General features: G+C 30.8%; 1 non-coding gene across 1 annotated transcript; it reads right to left on the bottom strand.

Moving 5' to 3' along the window:
• Window positions 1-5,592: 5,592 nt before the first annotated feature.
• Trnac-gca (transfer RNA cysteine (anticodon GCA)) lies at window positions 5,593-5,664 on the bottom strand. Its single transcript has one exon. It is a non-coding gene; the product is annotated as a tRNA-Cys (tRNA).
• Between the last annotated feature and the right edge of the window lie 435 nt (window positions 5,665-6,099).

Consider the following 6,099-nt stretch of genomic DNA (forward strand, 5'->3'; position numbering starts at 1 on the left):
ATAGTATATTACATTTAAAGGAAGATTTTCAAAAATATTTATTTCTTACGTAAGGGTTTATACATCATTCATTTGACAGTATATAGTAACTAGTATAGATATACCAGTGAAGAAATTAATGACACTTTTGATTGCCTGTCAACGTGTTCTTCATTTGGCACACACTGCTAAATACCATATCAACTGCGTTTGCCTATAAACAAACCTGCAAGCCTGCTACGTTGATTAAAAGCAACAGAACTGTTCACATAACAATGACATCAAACTCGCATATCGCTTACTCAACAGTTGGCGTTGACTAGAAGAAAAAATATTTTACTGACATGATGCACATTAATGAACTATGATTTAATAAAAGTCAAATAAAGGATTTATCGTGAACTCTCTAAAATGTAGCAAAATCGAAATTTATTAGTTAATAAGTTCACTATAGAAAGATTATGTTGTTAATCAAGAATTTAGCCCATTCTTATTGAGTTGATTTATTTAACATGAATACATATTTACAAATATTTACGTGTAATGTTTCTTTGACAAAAACCAGAACATGGAAGAAATAAAGGTTTTTTTTGTTGCTAAATTCAAAGACGTGTCGTAGAAAAAGGTTAGGATGTCTTCCAAACAATTGGTAAAAATGTAGCTATAGTGTTCATTAATAAAGAAAATACTGTTCAATAATAGAAAAACCCCATTCCTTCATTTTCTTTTGTAAATTAATCTTAGGAAGATCGTATTTAGCCTTTTTAGAATACGTGGAATACAGTAAAAATATAAAATTATGTTTGTGTTTTCCAAAATATAAATATGGCTCTCATTCCTAGATTGAAATTAAGATTTACACATAAACATCGATACTTCTCACATTTACAATATTAGTTAGACAAGATCAATTCGAAGGTTTGATAATTATTTATAGAAATAGCTCTTTTTACGTGCTGAAAAAGAGAAATCTTCCATAGACTAAAACTGGTAAAGTCTTCTTCGAAAAAATTTTGCTTGTCTATTATTAGCCTATAATTTAACATTTAATGGCAAATAAAAACGTGTAATATCTGTTTACGTGATAAAAACATAAATCCATCTCGAAGACAGTTTTGTCTTTCCTTAAATAAAAGAGGAAGATTTAATCGACATCAGTGTGTGGCATCAATATACTGTATGTACACGATGTACACTTTAAAACACGCCTCAGACTTTACAAGAGAAGTACAGTATTTCAAATTCAACTGTGGAAAATATGCTTAGGCCTACACGTTACAACATAACAGTTTGTTCAAATACAACTAACATCAATATTTGTGATTTAAAATAACAATTAGGGGTTTAGTATTGAATTGAATAAAATCTAAAAAAAACGAAAACCTTTATATATTTACTTATCTGATGATCTAAAACAGATCATTCAATAAAATTTATTGCGTTCATGATTAATTTATAATTGGAATGTGTTGTTTGGTCCAATGTATGTTTCGATGAATTTAATAGTTTAAAAACATTTGAATTTCAAATAACATTTAATATTACTTTTAACTTGGGACTATTCACGGAAATATATATATATATAAACAGGCTGCTATATATGTGGTTTTCCATGGGACTCAAAAGAGAATGAACACTTTTTTTTAGATCTGCTGTATGAAATAGTAACATATATTATTTACTCAAGGAAAAACACTCATTTTACCACTTAGGGTGGTAAAATTCTTGTCATTTAAATGCCGATAAGTGTTTCAAATTCTCTAGTTTAATAAATATATTACATAGATAGGTGCTATGTGCTGATGCCGTGCTGATGCGTGTTTTCAAATACTTTAACTCTATGATTAATTGTGATATTATAACATTATTTTAAAGATTAGATCTACTTACTTTCAAAAATCTATTTATATTTAAAGTCAATAGATCCATAAGAACTTATAAACACATTGGATAATTCAATTAGTACTGTTGAAATTCATGTTTAATATTGAAGTAATAATAAAAAAAAAATTGAATGAATTTATATTCTTTTGGTGGAGGAAACCGTACAAAATGAATGACGATGCTTGATAGCAAATCTGCCAAAGATACGAAAATCGGTCGGATAGAAAAACCAAACTGACTCGGACAAGAAAATCCATTAATTTTTAATAATTTATATAGATTATTTCTGTAAACAGATATGTTCATTTCCCACAGAAAATACATTAGGGTGGACAAGAACGTTCAGTTTTTTGTTCCAGGGAAGGGAAAATATAATTTGTTGAATTTGAAAAGTAAGATGAAATAGGCTAAATAAAATTTGCCAAATGTTATCAGAATATATCCATGAACAAGCAAACTATGTCAGTTTTCTTTTTCTCCGTAAGAATAACAAAAGTCTTTTAAATGTACGGGTTTTTACATTTTTTCTTAATTTTACAATCTTCTATATGAGGATCAACGATATGAAATTAATTTTTGAAAGAGTCTCTCTTCAAACAATAAGACAAAGTAAAATGTAATGACCTTATGAATGTTTAATGTACCTCAACAACAAACAAATTAAACAGTTTGGACGTAGTCACTGCACTAAGTGTGTTATTTTTATCGTTCCGCAATATCACTAAAAGCTAATAAGCTTGAACAATATCATCCTTATTCATTTCCACTCTATCAACTCATTGTAAAAGCTATTGGAAAACCCCATAGCAACAAGTCATTACAAATAAGTTGTAGTTATTGTACACACGTAACTCTATACATTTCCAAGAAAAACTTTGGATATTAAAATTAATAATTATGTTTTTCTTAAAAATAGGGACGGTACTTAATTGTCTTTCTGGAGCTTCTACGATAAGTAAACGTGGCTGTTCACGAATATTTCAGATGTTTTGCATTGTGTGCACTTTGTATGTAGCTTTTTATAGCTTTTGGAGTGAAGGTACGAAAATAGCTTAGCTTTATCCATCATCAGACAACCTAACGTACTTCAGAATTGTTTCCGCTCATGCTGGCTTTGAGATGTTGACTAGCGCAATCTACAACATAAAATTCCATCACCTATGTAATTCTGTAATGGATTCGTTAAACGAACTACTTACTTTTATAAGAACAACCCTAACTCAACACGGAAAAAAGAATAAATTCACCATCATCAAACTCTTTGAAACTCTTGTGATATTCCTCGCGATTTTATTAGATACATACATTACTATGAAGGACAAGGAAGATGTAAGGTTTGGTGTGCAGTTAAAGATACTTTCAAAAACAATATCATTTTTTAGAGAATTATTTTTTATATCAGCAGCATGGGCATTTTGTTTTTTCTACTTGATCTTTAGAATTAATGAACTGGAAGTGCTAGATTGCGTCAGACAGTATTTGATTTCAAAACAAACTGTCGTCGGGAAAGTTTGTTCATCTGAACATTTCATCTCAGGCAAAAGTGGAGACTTTAAAGAAAGCAAAACTTTGGATACAGAAGTAGAATACGATTCAGCTAAAATAATCACAATAAAAGAAGCAAATCCAAACATCCTCCAAATAATGTTACAGTTAAATGATCTTCACATCAAGTTTCAGTCTTGGTCTTACTATTTATTCGTTGTTAAAACGTTTACAAGTTTCGTTTGTGTTCCTTTTGTGCATATTGATTCTTTCAGCATCCGGGATTTAAAGGTATTCGAAATGAAGAGTATTAAATACTTAGCTTTGGTTGGGCATGTGATAGTAATGATTCAAGGCTTTGTACTAGGTGGGTTGGTCGGTTACAAAAGGAGACGTCTCTCTATCCTGCAAGTGCAACAGTCACTTTTACTATTAAACTCCGCCTCAAAAGTGATCACAAAACTGCCTAGCTTCATCGACGACGCCTTCTTGGACACACCACATGTGTTATTTGATATTGATTGTTCTCTGGTCAACTTGATGGTGGACACGATAGTATTAGTTAAAACTTCATTCAATCTTAAGTAAAACGAAAATGGATATCACAACTAAATTTGGCATATCATTACTGTTAAAAGTAAGCTACTTTACAAGGTGTACAAGGTGATCGGATGTCATCTATGGGGGACGACCCTTAAATGTAATAAGCATAGGATGATATTTACATAAAATTAAAGATCTCGTTGAACTAAAAACAATGCCGCAAACCGGATCTCAAATGGACAACATGTAAAAAGATGGCAGCCGTTCAAAGATTTCTTTAATGTTATATTTTGAATCTCTAAACTGCTGCCATTTTTTACTGAGTTGTTCTTTTGAGCTTAAATTTTCGGCATTGTAATCTTGTAATAAAGAACTTAAATTGTATGTGCGTATTTACCTTTGCTTACTTAAGATTTTTTCGCTCTTCTAGTGGGGGCCCCCTGAGGAGGTAACGTAATATAAATAGCATTGTAAATTCAATAAATCTTTGAACAAATGTCATGTTTCACTCGATTGTCCATTTGATTCCCAGTTTCTGGCATTGTTTTTAGTTCAACAAGATCTTTAATTTGATGTAAATATCATCCTATGCTTATTACATTTTCAACTTACTCCGTATGGGTCGTCCACCAGGGTCGTCCACCATGGGTGACATCCGATCACCTTGTACACAAAAAAGTAGTTTACAATTGCCAGTAATGATAAACCAAGCTTGGTAGTGATTGTATCCCTTTTCGTTTTAAAGTTATGAAATCGTCTTAAGACTTCATTGCCACCCTGTAAGTTATATAAATTCTTCAAATTACCTGATTTGTGTATGGCCAATTTTTTCACAGCGATGACATGGAATTTATTATGAAATGTGAACATAATTCAAGGTTAACATACATAATTTCAAAGCTTATTTGATGAGGAAGATTTTGAAAATATTTGATACCTTCAGTGGAAGAAAGGTGGAAGTCTGCAGGCCAGAAATGCGGCTCTTAATATTTATTGTATTCATGAAAGATTTCTTTCTTTCATGATGAAACTTAAGCAGAATTTCACAAACACTATGTTATGAAGTATTCTAATTATAGATTGTATGACAATACTTTTTTGCAATGACACACAATTTTACAATAAATGTCAGTCTTAGATGATGGTAAAAGTTGTCCATTAAATTTCCATTATTTATTTTAAATCTTAATTTATCTTTTATCCTCTTACTGTTTGAGTTGGAAACCTCTAATAAGCATCATTCCTATAATTGAGAAGTTTGGCAATACATATACTAGGTTGCATACATTTAACACGTTTAATAAATTTAACATGAAAAGCATTGTTTTCAATTATGTCTTCTACATTCAACTCAAAACGTAGTAGCAGAAGTAGTTGTTTATTGCGTTTTGCGGTTCGGGCGTTTATTGCTCGTTTAAACTAATTTCAGTATTTCTTACTAATTTTATGCCAGCACGCATGCATTTTAAATAGTGCTCAACGATAGATTATAGAAAAATAGAAAATTTATATATACAAATATGAAACGATAATATAGAAAATGATTGATTCTTGGTTTAAAAATAAACAGAAGTACCGTACTATAATGTCTAGCTAAAAAAATCCTAGAAATATAGTGCACATTTATCATTTGGAGAGACTTTGGCTAACTACAAGAGGAGCTGATGAATTTTAATTAGTTATCACACAAATAAAAGTTTGAGGGGGCAACCGGGTTTGAACCGGTGACCTCTCGATCTGCAGTCGAATGCTCTACCACTGAGCTATACCCCCACTCCTTACATTGTCTACTATTGTTGTCTTTTGTATTGGTATTAGGTAAAACATATTGTTCATTTAGGTATAACAGCCAGATTGCTGTTTTGGAAACCCCAAAAAATAATTTTCTACTTGCATTTTTACGTTACTGTATTGCCTGAGGTACCGGATTCTAAAAAGGTTAAATACAATCTTCTGAAGATTCATTTACAAAAAAAAGAAGAAATGGTTTTTTATTATCTTACAGTATTTGACTTATTAATGAACCCTATAGCTACATTTTTACCCATTGGTTGGAGGCCATCCTAGCCTTTTTCTATAAAAATTATTTTCTTCTTTGAATTTGGAACAAATATACAACATATTTTCCCATGTTTTGGTTTTTTGTCAAAGAAAAATTCCAAGTAAATTCGTGTCAATATGTATTCATAATATCAACCCAATAAGAAA

This window comes from Macrosteles quadrilineatus, unplaced genomic scaffold, assembly GCF_028750875.1.
Source record: "Macrosteles quadrilineatus isolate MER2022 unplaced genomic scaffold, UCM_ALF_1.0 Scaffold_6__1_contigs__length_79288215, whole genome shotgun sequence".
In the NCBI taxonomy this organism is placed as follows: Eukaryota; Metazoa; Arthropoda; class Insecta; order Hemiptera; family Cicadellidae; genus Macrosteles; species Macrosteles quadrilineatus.